The sequence below is a fragment of the Sciurus carolinensis genome, chromosome 7 (genome assembly GCF_902686445.1).
Source record: "Sciurus carolinensis chromosome 7, mSciCar1.2, whole genome shotgun sequence".
Taxonomy (NCBI): Eukaryota; Metazoa; Chordata; class Mammalia; order Rodentia; family Sciuridae; genus Sciurus; species Sciurus carolinensis.
Genome location: NC_062219.1, coordinates 21,223,735 through 21,239,751, shown reverse-complemented (window position 1 = coordinate 21,239,751; position 16,017 = coordinate 21,223,735). Strand labels below are relative to the sequence as shown.

General features: G+C 38.9%; 1 protein-coding gene across 8 annotated transcripts in view; it reads left to right on the top strand.

Moving 5' to 3' along the window:
• Utrn (utrophin) overlaps positions 1 to 16,017 on the top strand; it is a 517,740-nt gene that overhangs the window by 380,421 nt on the left and 121,302 nt on the right. The gene's annotated exons all lie outside the window — the stretch shown is intronic.

Below are 16,017 nucleotides of genomic sequence, written 5' to 3'. Positions count from 1 at the left end.
TTTCTAATGGATTCTGGAATAGTAATGTATTATGTTGGGAACATTTTAAACTACATGCTAATCTTAAATCCTGCAGTTATGGAGTCATAAAGAATTACAAAGTAGGTCTGGGAGTGTAGCTCCATGGTAGAGAACCTACCTACCTAGAGACAAAACATGTCACAAAGTACTTTACCAATATGAAATGAAAGTGAAAAAATAAGGACCTGCAAGCAGTACAACAATAGGATAGATCTAAGTTTGTTGTTTTTCTGGGGATTCTGGGGATCAAACCAGGGCCAGGCACACGCTAGACAAGCACTCTAATGCTGAGCCACACCTCCAGCCTGTGGAATTAAATTTTAAAATAAATGAACACCATAATATTTAATCATTTTATATATTTTATTTTCTGAATTTAGACTTTTCTTTCAATTACATTTTTATTCTGTCTAAATGACTGTTTCTGTTTATACTTCTACTCAGATTAGACCTGATAGGCTATCTTCAACCTACACATGCTTAGATCCTTGTATTTTAAAGCTTCTTTGCCATGTCTGTTTTCTATAAATATATTTAATATCCTTTATACTATTTTCTCACATATTGCATATCGCCCTGCTTTATTGTATTTTTTTTTATTATTCACATACAGTACAAGTTCTCATTCTAAATCTGCACATTTTAATGTGGTATTAGAATTCTATCCCAGTTGAAAAATGACAAACACTAACACTTCCTTCTTTTAAGGAAGATACCATCTATTTAATAAGTTGCTCTAATATGAATGCTGTGACCTTGAAATTTATTTTATTTTGAATTCTTTTGATTAAAGTGACCATTTGAGTATATTTTCTCTTTGTACTTGAAAAGAGAATATGATAGAGAAATAGCTCTAAGATAAGAGCAAGGAAGTCATTGTTGGTGTATGATATATAAAATAATAAGAAGATTTTAAATTACTGATTTAAGAAAATCGCATTTTCTCCTTTCTTTTTTTCATCTTTCTCCCCTATTAATTATTCATATTCCCTTTTTGTGGGCCCAGGTATTAGTGATAAAATAGAATAATACAGAACTCTTTGAATAGCAATGCTCTGCTTGGTATAAAAGCTGCTTACGATCATGTGCTACCTTTGATTGAAACTCAAATTTTGAGGTAGGAAATGATTTTCCTCAGGTAACCTTGGCCTTAGCACATAAAGCACATGTCATCCTTCCCGGTGAGTTCCAGCTGTTTGTTATGCCTGTCTCCCTGCAAGGCTGCCTGGCTTTGGGCTGTATTTCACTCTTATCTTAGAGCACCGCATGCACTTGCTGTGCTTCAAGCTCTTAGTCCCTCATTTAAGTAATAAAGATGATAATGATGTTGGCTCGTTTATTCATCAATTATTTATTGAGTGCCTCATATGCACCAGGCACTATTCTAGTCACTGGTGGATCAGTAATGTACAAAGCCAAGTTCTCACCTGGTTGTGAGTCGTAAGAGAAGAGCATTAGACAAATAGGCAACAAGAAGTAATGTGTCCCATGGTAATAAGTGCCATGAAAAAAATAGAGCAATGTCACGGAGAGAGGGGAGGACGGGAGAGTACAGCAGAGGTGATTCTTATGTGGACAAGGTTGGGAAAATGCCACAAAGGTGTTGGTCTTTGAACAGAGGAAGAGAAGTGAGGTTGTGATCTGTCCTGCTCTCTGGGGCAGATGAAGCACAAAGGCCATAGAGGCCTCACTGTGAGGAACAGCATGGAGACCAGGTGGTTGAAGCCATTGAGCCACATGGAGAGGCGAAGTAGGAGATGAGGAGCAGATACAGGGAAGGGGTTCAGATCACATAGGTTCTCCAAACTTCTTTAAAGGACTTTGGCTTTTACTCTGAGATGAGAAGCACAAAATGTTTTGGTATTGATAGTGATGTGATCTGGTTTATGTAATAATTAGATGCTAAAATATAAATGAGGGAATATAAAGGAGCACAGTAATCATATGGGGATGTCGTGACTTGGGTGAGAGTAACTGGTTTCTGAATGTGTTTGGAAAAAACCAGTAGCATTTGTTGACGGATGGAATATATGGAATGGGAGAGAAGAGTCAAAGGCATCAGGAGACAAAAGTTTCTGAATAAAGCAACTGGAAAACCAAGTACTGTTTAGACAGAGGGGGGAAATTGCTGGAGGAGAAGTCTGGAGAAATATTTAGAATTTGGCTTTCGACATGTCAAGTGTAAGGTGTTTATTAGGAGGTTGTTTATACAAACCTGAAGTTAGGGGAAAGGACAGTGCTAGAGTCAAAATTGTCACCATGTATCAGACATGGGATTGAATGAGATCACTCGGGGAATGATTATAGAGGTTGGGAAGATGAGACTGAGAAGCAGAGCCAGAAAAGAACAGAGTCAAGGCCACCAAAGGAAGAGGTATGTTATGAAGGACATTGTGAAACGAGGGTGAAATATTTCTGAGAATTGAATAGGATAGGGACAGAAGATTAACCATCCAAGGACAGTCTTGTGGATCTCAAATGAGAGTCATTTCAGTGGCATGAATGAAGTTGTAAGTGTGATTCGCGTAGATTCAAGAGAGAATATGAACAGAAGAAGTACAGAAAACCATCACAAGGAGTTTTACAAGAACGATACCAAGAACTGAAGCAGTAGAGGGAGATCAAATGTGGGCTCAAGTGACGTTGCAGGCTGGAGAATAATTCAGCATCTTGCATGCTGTTGGGGATGTTCCTACAGAGAGGGAGAACTCAGCGACACAGAAGAAAGGGTCTGCTATAAGAACAGTGAGATGGGTTCAGTGTTCTCGTGGAGCATCTGGCCCTGAAGAGGGCAAAGCATTTATCCATTTTTACAGGAGAGAGTGTGGAATAGAGGGGTGGATAAAAGTAGGTTGTTGGATCTGGGTGTGGAAACATTTAGATGTTCCCAGTGTAATAAAAAGCAAGAGCATCCATTAAATGTGAGGAGGAAGGAGATGTAGAAGTTAGAGGAGAGAAAAGATAGAAAGTGCAGACTGGAAGTAGGTGAGTTAATAAACTAGCAATTTCTAACAAAACTACAAGACCACATGAAGGGCTGGCTTGAGGTCAGCAGGAGATTTAAAGTGAGAACAATTAGAGTGAATGGTTTTCTTCACCCATGTGTATTTGCTCCAGTGAAGGTGGGGAGTTCACCAGAGAGTTGAATATAACCAAATAAAGGTGATGAGTAGAAGGGAAAGGAGATAAAGGAGTATATGGGGAGTTGCAGTATTGATGGAACAGGGAATTGACTTTGGGAAAAGGGAGGTTGGGAGACATGAGAGGGGGTGAGGGTCAGGAGTAAGGTGTTAGAAGTCAATGGGTGGGAAACACTAGTGGGACTGAGTAATTGTTCGAGTTGGGAGACTGGGGGAGGGGCATGAACTGTAAGGAGAGCAGGTGGTGGGTAAAGAAGGCATGCTAGAAATCAGGTTCAAGGAGGGTGAGTTTTCTGCCACTGACATTATTCAGTGTCTTTTTGTGAAAGGGAGTTGTGGGGATAAGGGTGGGCAGCAGGGGTCTTGGAGGACAGCCAGTCAAAAGCTGAGAAGCCAGGGTAGTGGGAGAATCATCTACTGAGTAAAGAAATTCTCTGAGCAAAAGGGAGAGCCAGATGCTCAAAGGATGATCACAAGATGGAAGGGTCCTGATGGTGCATTTCAGGAGTCTAACCTAAAAACGATTCTTGTCACATGTCCAGCATGGGCGAGGGAAAGGGTTTCTGTTGGAGGGATGGGCTGGCCATAAATTAATCACTAAAAAACTTATTTAATAGGAAAAAACCACAGGAGACAATTATCTCTTTTGAATCAGGGGGTGCAATGAATTGAACCATGCTAAGATCTGGCTCTAAGAATAAATTGAGCACAATCTTGGTTTATTTATAGTGGTACAGATCAGAGGGGGATAGGTAGGAACTTCTTCCTTGAGAAACAGGTTGGGGTGGAGTTAAGGAAGCAATTTTACTCTAGCAGGTCATGTGACACATCTAGGACCTGCAGATTCTTTCGGTGAACCACTGCACAGAAATCACATATTTCAGACCATCTGAAACAATCTCTCATGACTGCCAGTTTCTGAAAGCCAGAATTCTGTGTCTGATGGCTCGACCAAGCCTGATTTTATTTGCTAGCCATAGATGGCTTTCTGCAAATGATGTTTTCAGTATATATTCAAATTATATTTATTGAACTGCTTCTATGTGCCAGCACTATTCTAAGTCTTAGGAACATATTCTCATGTTTTTTGGTTTTGTCTTTATTTCCATCCTCTCTGCTCTCCAGTGTCACTTTCCTGGCTTAGTTGATGAAAAAATTTGAATCCACCTTTTTCACCCTCTAGTTTTCTTTAGCTGTTTTCTGAAAATGGAAAAAAAAAAAAAAAAAAAAAAAAAAAGAAACCCAAGCATTAAAATATTATTCTCAAGGACTAATACTTTAGCATGTAGCATTTTCTACTAAATCAGCAGTGAACATGCATTAAATCAGTAAATTAATTCTTACAGTTTATAGAAAAACGTACCCAGTTATCTATTTCCCTGAAGAACCCAATCCAGTACAGAAGAGTGTGCTTGGGAGTGGGGTGAGAGTTCCATATAGGTCGCTGCTGAAGCAGCCGGATGGGAGGATTCAGTCATCTTCTCCAGAGTGGCCTTCCATATTCATAAGTATATTAATTGGTATCACATCTGACTTTACCCTTATGAATTAAACAGAAAGGAAAAACTTGAGGGAAGAAATAAAAGCCTAAAGCATGATTTTTCCATATTTTCTTCTTGGGCTGTGACATTTGCTATTGCTTTGTAAACAAAGGCTTGGAAGACCAGGGTTCATCCGTCCTTTTTTCACATGAAACACAAAGTCTGTAACGCAGGTAACGTACTGGGAGCTGTGTGAGCCGTGGGTGTCGGATGCACCGGAGAGGGTTAGGAGTGGTGGTTGCCTCCTCATACGTGTGATTCTTTGGGTCAAAGATATGAATGAGCGTTGCACCTGAGGAATATGGTAGCAGAAGTCACACTGAGGAGGAATGAAAATACCTTATTTTAAGATGTGGCTTGGTCGCTGACTACCCAGGTGACCCTGAAAGTTATCTGACATACCCAGTGTCAGTTTTCAGTGCAATTGGAATAATAATCAGCGGAGTTCATACAGGCTGCTGTAACAATATGTAATAAACTAGGCTGCTTATGCACAGCGGAAGTTTATTTCTCAGAACTCTGAAGGCTGAAGTCCAAGATGCTGGCCTGGGTAGATATGGTGTCTGGGGACGTGCATAGACGTGGCTGCTCTTCGCGGAAGGGACTCACAGGGCACTAGTCTCTTTTGTGCTGCTTCCTCCCTCATGACCTCATCACTTCCCAAAGATCCCACCTCTGAACACTGTTGCTTCAGGATGGATTTCAACATAGGAAACCAGGGTGGGGGAAGATGCAAGCATTCAGACCATAGCAAGTAGTTTCCATTTGTTCACACAGAATTGTTCTGAGAAGTAAACGAATTAATGTAAATGACAATAATTCAGAATCTGTAAAATGCCATAGGACAGTGGATTATTTTATGCATCCATGTGTATTGTCAGAAGTGGGTTTCTTTCCCAACTGCTAAAAAGAATGTTTTAAAGTCTACTATTCTAAATATACATAATCGCTATTAATATTAATTTATACTAATGTAAACATACATTATTATAATAGAAAGCATCATGCAATAGTACAATTAAGGTAATATTCAAAGAAATGAGATGCCTACGTGCAATTGTTTACTTTTTTTGCTGAACATCACCAACTATAATCATTGGGGAATCAGTTCATTTAAAACTTTGTGTCTAGTAATTCCTTTTCTTGAAATTTAGTTAATAGTCTTTAGCCAGTATGTAGTCCAAACATAATTTTCTAACTTATCTCACATCTTCTCTTGAAATTACTATCTTTTATGTTGTATATGTGTGGCTGCTTTATGTTTTGGGACAGCTGTCTTTTTTAAGTGGAAGAAGGTATGTCTTAGTAAGTTGGATGGATATGAAGTAGTTACTAGTTAGGCTAGAAAGCTGTTAATTGCTTCTTGTAATACTAAGATCTGATGTCAGTCATGTGAAGAATTTAAATAAAATAATACATAGACATATGATTATTTTACCTTTATCATTAGTAGTTTATATATTCAAGTTGACAGAATTTTAAAATTTTTTATTTATTTTTTGCTCTTCACGTTTGGAAAATGGGACATTGTTCTATATTTTAAGGCACCTTATGTTGGGCATGTGGCACATGGACTTCAGTCCTACCTCCTCTACTTATTAGCTTTGTGACTAAGGCTTTAGGATATTAAAATCTCTTGGGGCCTTAGTTTTTGGCCATCAGTAAGTATAAAACACTTCGCACATTATATAGAGTGAGTGCTCAATAATCAAAAACTGTTGGAGTTATTGTTAAGACATTTTTAATTTTAATTGCTGCAAGCCTTCATTTTATATTTTTCTTTAAATGCATTACATTTGGACACTATAAGTTTTAGTACTGTAACTTATATTTATCATTTTAGCTTACTGGTTGCTAGCTTAAAAGATACCTTAGGCTTCTTAAGAAAATAGATGAAGTCATTAAGACAATAGTGTTTTGGAGAAATTAATGTAGAGATTAGGAGATAATTTGTTTCTTGTTTTTAATGAAAGAAAACAGTTTATCATGGAAGTCTAAGCCTAAAGGACATATCTGCATGTATTGTCTTTGATGAGTTTATCAAAGGTTAATAGACAAATTATAAATGTTCAACTTGAGTCTAAATGCCTATGAAGACCATCAGTACTTGAATACTGCTATAATTTATGAAGAAGAAAATTAATATGCACTGTTTCACATTTTTGTTTACATGACTTTATCCTTGGTCCCATCTGCTTTCAGAGTCATAGAAACTACTAAGAGACCGATGTCTCAGATTTATGCTTGCAGTCATCTGTCATACTTAAAGAATGGTTTATAGGAAGTCATATTCTCTTCATCTGATTCTTCCCTATTTGTATTCTGGTCATTTTTATATAAATCAGTGATTTAATGATACTTTTTGTAGCTATTCTTTGATAATGGCAGTGCCAATCATTTCATCGTCTATCCGTCCATCTGTCCATCCATCTGTCCATCCATCCACCCATCCATCCATCCATCCATCCATCCCTCCTTCCATCTATTTGCATTATTTGCTGAATGCCTTATATAATAAAGTTGATGCTTAAAAGACAGTAAAGCTCAGCCTCTGTACCTCAGTGATATATTTAATAATTCATATTCCTTACAACTCTGGGCTTGATTTGTTGGCTGTATCCAAAGGGAATATACATTTTAATTTTTAGGTGAAGTCTCTGAGACTTCCAATTAGAATGATATTGTGAGGTCATGCTTCAAAGTACTCCAGATTTTAAACATCGAGCAATTATAGTAGGATATAAAAAACAAACCAAACATGACACAGTTGGGCTCCAAAACATGATGAACATTCTATAACTAGAAACAAAGCAGAAAAAAATAGCTAATGAGGTTGATGCTGCTGGAAAAACGTAGCAGCCCTGGATGATGAGTTGGAAGAAAGTTCCCCCATGGTCTCTGCTCATAACCTCTGTCCTCCATGCTGAAATGAGTGATTCGTGGATTAGTACCTTTTCATTCTGTAAAGTAAATACTATGATATTATGAAACATCGGTATTTTGGATTCAGTAAAATGCCCATACTATTTTGGATGTTTTAACCAGTGACTTAGAACATTGATATATTTTCAGCAACATCAGTAATAGATACTTCATTCAGTGCTTTACTAATGTATGTACATAGGCAGATATGTTAAAGGATGATAATGACAATGATAGTATCATAGGGCTTTGTGAGCAAAATCTTTGACCTGTGACCTGGCACACAGTAAGCACTCAGTAAGTGGGAGCTCATATCTTCTGTAGTTTTTGAGTGCCTCTCTCGATGGCTTTGGCCATTTTTGGTTTGTTTAAAACTGTAGGATATATGAGCTGTTTCAATTAAATACAAGTGTATTAATACCTGTTATTTACCATCCAATACAGTTTGATACAATAGAATTAGCCCCATTTCTATCTAAGCTTAATGTATTAAGTTAGATAAGGGTTACCTGCTAGTCTTTACAAGTTGGGTAAATAGTACAATCATATTATTTTTCTCCTGTAGGTACATATTTAATTCCTTCAAATGTTAAAATACTACTTTATAATATAGTATTTTTAATGACTTTTAAAATCAATGGAACTGGACATAGAGGCACACTCTATGTAATCCCAGGATTGTAAGTTCCAGGAGAGCCTCAGCAACTTGGGGGAGACCCCGTGACTAAATAAACAGGACTGGGAATGTAGCTCATTGACAGAGTGCCCTTAGGTTCAATCTCCAGTACCAAAATAAATAAATAAATTGATAAAGTTGGATCATTTTGTCTAATGACTGAAATCAAATTCTCAGTATCATTTTAAAAAAGTTTTGTAGAAAGGTCATTTATGTGCAACTTTGCTCTCAAGAATGTGAAATTTCCATTTAATCAACTATTACTTACGAAGTCCCTGTAGTATATATAGCATTAATATGTGATGCTATGGATTTACTTTTGTTAGGTAAGTAGATTGGATAAAATTGCAAAAGCAGTTTTCATTATTCAATTTACACTTTATTTTCATAATAATGTAAATTCTGAATTATGTAGGAGCAATTATCAGAACCTTAACACACTTTCTCCATTAAAATGCATGTTTGGTTTTAGAAAAGAAATCACCAAGAATAATTAAAGTACACAATTCAGGTATAATTTCTTTCATGTGTGTTCTTTCCCTCAAGGCTACTCTGTCCTTTGCTTAACCCGAATTAATTCCCATATTCAAATCTTATTACCTAAGAGTCAGGACATGTAGACCTTAAACTGAATTGCCAAGATACATCAGAAAACTTACTCATTACAAAAACAAATTCTAACATCATCTTTACAACAACAGAACTTTATCATTAAATTCGGGCTCTGTGTGTGTGTGCTGTGGGGGGTGACTTTTGACCTATCAAACTAATCTGAAACTCTGCCTACAAACCTGTAATTTTGAGGTCTTGCTGTGTCATGAGGGTTACATATGGTGGGAAATTGGCTTTATGATAAAATTTTGGCATTTGTAGGCAAATGGTCGAAATTGGAGAATATCATGCTAAGTGAGATAAGCCAATCTCAAAAAACTAAAGGACGAATGATCTCGCTGATAAGCGGATGAGGACATATAATGGGGGGTGGGAGGGGCTAGCATTAGGTTTAGGGTTAGGTTTAGAGTTAGGCTAAGGAGAGCAGTAAGAATGAAGGAAAGAAGGACTGTGTAGAGGGAAAAGAGGGGTGGGAGGGGTGGGAGGGGTGGGAAGAGTGGGGGGGAGGGGAAAAATATAATAAACATCATTACCCTATGTAAACGTAAAAAAAAATAAATAAATAAAAAAAAAAAAAAAAAAAAAAAAAGAAATTGATTTTCAAGGTCCCCTCCGACCTTTTCACCTGTGCTGATGTCCTTCTTCTCAAAGGCACAGCTCCCTAAGGTCCACAGGGAAAGCTACGGCTTGTGCACATTGTCTAAGCAAGCCTACACTTACCTGCTACGCCCTGCTGGCTGTCTGCACCCCACCTTGTCTCCTGTGCTTGGTGGGTGAGCTGGACCTGCACTTCAAGGGGCTACAGAATATCCAGGTTTAGAGGGAGAAGTGGCAATCCTCATAGCTGTCATTCTCTGATGGCAAAACACAGTGGATTGCAACTGTAGCCAAGAAATAACAGTCTGTAAAACCAATCACCCCTGTCTTAACGAACTACTTCTAGACACATTTAACCCACAGATAATTTTTTCATCCAGCTGTTCATTTATTGACCCTGAAATCTTCTATGTTGTTCCTGATGTTTGTCACATTGCTAGATACTAAGCACACATCAGTTTATAAGACGGTTTTTGCTATCTCAGAATGCATTGCCTAGGAGCAGAGACAGGCTTTTAATCAGTAACTACAGTAGATATCAAAAGCTTTGGGGTTGTGGGCATGGACACAGCCAGGGGGGCAGAGATGAATCATGACTATTTGTGCTTGGAAAAACTGGGAAAGGTTCCACAGAGCAAGTGGCCTTGCAGGTTAAAGAGACCTTGAAATAAATAAAATACCACTTAAAGTGTTTTCCAGACTCCTGGGGGAGAAAATCCTGCAAAATATCCACTTTTCACTCAGAGCACACAATAGAGTGATGAGCGTTCCTTTCTTTGTTATCCATAGAGTGAGACTGAAAGAGAAAGAATATAAAAATTAGCACCTAGTACGGTGCCTGGTATTGGTAGGTATTTGCTGGATGGGGGTACATTTGTGTGTACATGTATTTTTAAAAGCATTTTATTGCTATGAAAAACTGAGAGGATTCCTGTCTTGATTTTTGCATTCATACTTAGTATTCTTACTGAGGTATTATTTTTTCTGTCAGTGGGGTGGAACCAAAATGAACTTATACATTAACTATTCATTTAGGGACATTAACCAAAACTTTTACTGCAGTATGAAAAATATTTTTATATATATTTCATCTGTGTACCAATAGGAAGGAAGCTTGTTTTCTTTCTTTTTTCATATAGTTTTATTAGTGCTATCAAATTTAATGACTCTTCTGCCCTTTTTTTGCTGTCATGCTGTAATGACTTCAGATCCATATATGCTGATTTAGCTTTCAAAGCAAGTTGGGGGGAAGCAAAAGGAAATTACATTTTAGCAGATTCTCCTTATGTTTGTATCACTTAATTTTTTCCACTTGTATCCTCCAATAAGCAGTTAAGTGCTTTATTGAAACCAAAAGCTGAAGAAACCTGCTGCACCAGCAATGCCTCTAATTTGTCATAGTTTAGATGCCATGTGGCCAGTGGCATCTCCTTGAGCATCCTGTGCAGTTGCACAGGGCCCTTCTTGGAAGGGATCTGTGCTTGGTTGAGTGCTCTGCTGCTGCCTTCTTGATATTCTTGGACAGAATGTTTGAACAAAGGGCTGTGCAGTTTCACTTTGCACTGGGGTCTGCAATTTTATAGCCAGGTCTGTGTGCATCAAAACATTCATGTACATGCTGTGACCCACATAAAACATAATGCTTTCATAATAATGAGACTTAAAAAAAATCATGCTTTAAATAAGCATCTTCTACTTCCTCAAGTCAGCCACGCTGAGGCCCCCACTGAGTTACTTGCCCTTCCTTGTAACTTGTCACTTCTGTTCTCAGTTATCACTTTTCCTGGTGCCTCCTGAACTGTTCCCCTGCACTGTTTCTTTATCTAACTTCCAGGATGCCATGCTTTCCTGATCACCTTACTGGTGGCTTCTTCTAGGTCTCCTGTTCTGATCCCTTCTGCTTGTCCTCGGTATCCTCTGAAATTGGGATCAGTCGGTGCCAATTCCTTCATGCTCACTCTTACTGGGTTTAGATTTCACCTCTCTGCCAGCCACTTCCAAATATATATATGTATTTGTCTCTACTGGGACTCTAATGGACATTTTCCACTTATTATGGCCAAACTGAACTCCTGAACTGGCCCTTCAAACCTGTTCTCCCCAGGCGTCCGCATTTCAGTTGGCAGGTAAAAAATAAAAATCGCCTTCAACACTACCTTTCTCTCAACGCTCATTCTGTTAGGAAATCCTGTTGATTTTTCTGTTCAAAATATAGAATCTGAGTCTGCGGCCTTATCATTCATCTGTCTCTGGGATGCTTGGCACAGCAGCCAGAGTGTTCCTATTAAAATAAGTGGAACCCTGCAGTGGCTTCCCTCGGATCTGTAGTAAAAACCACAGTCCTCAGAATGGCTACAGGGCCTCTGTGGTCTGCCCGACCTCCCGTGCATACCTTGCTCATCTCATCTCTTGCTATTTGCTCTGACACACTGGTTTCAGCCCCTGGTCACTTTCTGTGATTTCATTCGCAGTTCTGTACTGTGTCCTAGGCCTAGAGTCCACTCTCTGGGGTCGGCATGGTTGACGCCTTCGTGGCTTTAAACGCTTGCTCTCAGGCACCTTCCCAAGAGCCCACCGCTGCCCCTGGAGGCTCCTCAGCTCTTGCCCTGCTCGACTTCCTTCTCATCCCTAGAATCACCTTCTACCGTAACTACTTAGTCCCCATTGTCTCTTTGTGTATAGCTAGTACTCCAGGTGCTCATAAAAACGTGTTGAATGCTGGCTGAGTGAAATGCACCTGAAGGGAACACGTTTTTTGGTAAGAATATTCCTTTTGTCTTTTCACCTCTTAGTACTCCCTCTTTACTTGTTTACATTCTAAAGAATATTACATTTTGAAAATATTTCTACTTTATATGGTTGAATCTTTAATAAATATGATAGTTCATTTAGAAATATAAGCAATGATTATTTCTCAAGACCTTTAAATTATTGTATTATATGAAATATTTCAACTATAAGAAAACTCATCAAGGCCTTCTCATGCTAGGCAGGCACTTTCCTGCTGAGCTACACCTTCAACCCCTTTTCTAAATCTAAATTTTTCAACTCAGGAGTGAGAAAGGTCCTTGCCTAGCATATACGAGACCCTGGGTGTGATCTCTAGCACTGCAAAGAAAAAAAAAAGTGAATAATTTGTTCAAGAGGTCTATTGTACAACATGGTGACTATTAAAACAATGTTTTGTATTGTTAAAAATTGCTGAAAGAGAAAATCGTAAGTGGTCTTACTATGCAAAAATGAAATATGTGAGGTAATGTGTATGTTAATCACTTGATTAAGCCTTTCTACAATGCATACATATTCCAAAAAAAATGTTTTTAAGATGTCTGTACATTTTTATTTCTCGATTAAAAATTAAAAATGAATAAAAAGTAAATTTTACACCAGGCACAATGGCATATGACTGTAATCCCAGCAGCTTGAGAGACTGAGGCAGGAGGATTGCAAGTTCAAAGCCAGCCTCAGCAAAAGTGAGGTGCTAAGCAACTCAGTGAGACTCTGTCTCTAAATAAAATACAAAATAGGACTGGGGATGTGGCTCAGTAATCGAATGCCCCCGAGTTCAATCCCTAGTACCCACCCCCAAAAATTTACATTTAAAAAATAGTAATTTCTTCAATGATTAATGAGCTCTATTGTATTAGGTTGTATTTTTTAAAAGTGTAATTTTAATTATGAAACTAATATATTGTGGATTTGCTAAAATTAAGAACAAGAATTGACCTTCATTTTGCCACTGTACCACAAACATTTTTATTTTGTATGATTTTCCTTTTGCATATTCACCTTTCACAGTTTCAAGGGGGAACATAGTTTTTTAGCCTTTTTCACTTTCAGATTTATGTCATGCTCATTTCTTCACATTGCTATGTGACCACTATCACAATAATTTTTCAAGGTTACATAATGGTCACCAATGTGGTCAGACCATAGTGAGCTTAAATATTTCACAGGTGTTGGATATTTAAGTTGCTTCCAATTTTTTAAAACCATAAATAATGTTGTAATGAACACTTTTGTACTCGTAGCCTTTTCTGGTTCATTTTCTTAAGATCTATCCTCAAAGGTGAAATACTTGTTTCACACAATATGACCAAAGTAATGACTCTTGATATATTGCCAGCCTCCTTTCCCAAATGATTGAACCGATTTTCGGCCTCACCGCTTCCTTGTCTGTGATTTCCCATTTCCACCTCTCTTTTCTGTGGACCGTGTTAGCATTGACATACTGGTACTCCACGGCAGTCTAGAAATTGAGAAAGCTGTCTCAGGATATCAGACTCCTGGTTCAAGTTTCTTTCCTTTCAAAGAGAGGGAAGAAGAGAGAATTTCTTGGATGCTTTTGACTTTCTTGTGCTCAGAAGGATAGAGAAAAAGTTGAGTCCATGGTGTGTTGGACTCAGATTTGTTCTTTATGTCAAATTCATAAAGATGTGCTCTAAGCTGGCCATTTTCACCTCCCCAGAATCCTGTTTAGCTTTGCTGTTCTGGAACAGAGTGGCTCAAAAAAGAGACCACATTTATTTCTTCATTTTCAAAAATCCAAAGTGATATAAACATCTTGCAACATAGTTTTTTTCTTTTCTTTTCATGGTACTGAGGATTGAGTCCAGGGGGGCTTCTATGTCTGAGCTACATCCCCAGCTCTATAATTTTATTTTGAGACAGGGTCTTGCTAAGTTGCCCAGGAATAGCCTCAAACTTGTTGATCCTCCTTCCTCAGCCTCTCAAGTTGCACAACATAGTTTTCTACTCACTAAATATTTTGGCTTAATCTTGGAGAATTACATACTTCCCTTTTTTCATAATTAAATAATTTATCTATTAGAACACTTAAATGAATTAACTTTAGCTTCTTCCTGCTCATGGAGGGTTGATGTGATAGGTTTGTGTTGCTGTAACAAAATTATCTGAGATAATCAACTTAAAAGGAGGAAAGGTTTGTTTTAGCTCAAGATTTCAGAGATTTCAGTCCATGGTTGGTTGGCTGGCTCTGCTGGTTTGGGACCTGTGGTGAGGCAGAACATCATGACAGTGAGTGCACTAGGGGAGCAAAGCTGTTCACCATGGCAGGTAGCAAAACAGAGAAGGGGCTAGGGTCCCAATATCCTCTTCAAGGACATGCCTCCAGTACCCAAACTTCATTTAACTAGGTGGAAGTTTCCACCTCCTACAGGTTCCACCACCTCCCAATATTGCCCGTGGGCTGATGACCAATCCTTTATCATATGAGCTTCTGGGGAACATTCAAGATACACACCATAGCAGCTGGGTGCTAGTATTGGTGATACACAGTGTAGACAAAATGGCTTGAACTTTCTTGCATAAGTATGCTAGTCAGCTTTCTGTTACTATGATAAAATACCTAAGAAACAACTTATAAGGAAGAAAGGTTTGTTCTGACATAGAGTCTTAGAGGTTTCAGTCCATGGTCACTCATCTCTTGCTCTGGGCCTGTGGAAGCACAGTACAACTTATTGGGATCACATGATGGAGGAGGCTTTCTCACCTCCTGGCAGCTGGGAAGCAGAGAGAAAGGGAGAGAGGAGAGATGGGGTCCTAATGTCTTCTTCAAAGTCATGCCCCCAGTGACCTAACTTCCTCCCACTAGACTCCACATCCTCAGGGTTTGACCACCTCACAATAGTGCCATCGGTGGGGGACCAGTCCTTTAGTATAAAGGCTTTGGGTGTCACTTATGTCAACTATAACATCCAAGTATGAGTGAATGGAGGCTTTGGAAGGAAATTCAGTCTTGGATCATAGCTGGGAATGATGGTAAGACTGGATTAGCAAGTTATTAGTAACTTGTTATTCCAGAGCATTGGACAGTTTCAACATTTGTTCCCATTTGCTGTCTCCTTCTGAAGTAGAATGGGAAGGTGTTATTAATATACAGAGAACTTAAAGGGAAGTCCCGGGGTCATGTCTGTGCCTACATAGTGCAGACCGGATAGTAGCACAAGGCTCTTATCTGTAAATCTTTATCTGGTTCTGTTGTACCACAAAACAGTACTTTTAAACATTTCATACATTCATACCAAAATTTGAGTGTTTTCCATGTTCTCTGGGGCACAGATGTAAGGCTCAGTCTGGCAGAGCGGTGAGGTCTGCAGTCGCCAGGGCAGGAGGGTGTAGTGTACGTGTCCTCTCGGAAACAGGGTGCCAAGCACTGGAAGCCCAGTGGAGGGCTGGGGTTTGTCCTGGTGGTGCAGGTGACACTGGAGTGGGTTGCTAACAGGTCAGGAAGGATGACCCCTTTGATTTCTTTGGCTTTTGCCAGTGACAGTCAGTGAGATTGCTGAGAAAGCAGGCAGACTTGTTGAGAAAGAACTTCTTCTCTGAAGGGCCGTGAGGAGCAGACTCCTTCCCTCCTCCCCTGGTTACGGTCTTCCACACTGCCTTCGTCCACAGGCCTCTTTTGTGTGGCCATTTCCTAGGAGTTTTCCTTCCTTAGTTCCCTTCTAACTAAGGCTCCTGAGGTTCCACATTTTCTTTTATGTAG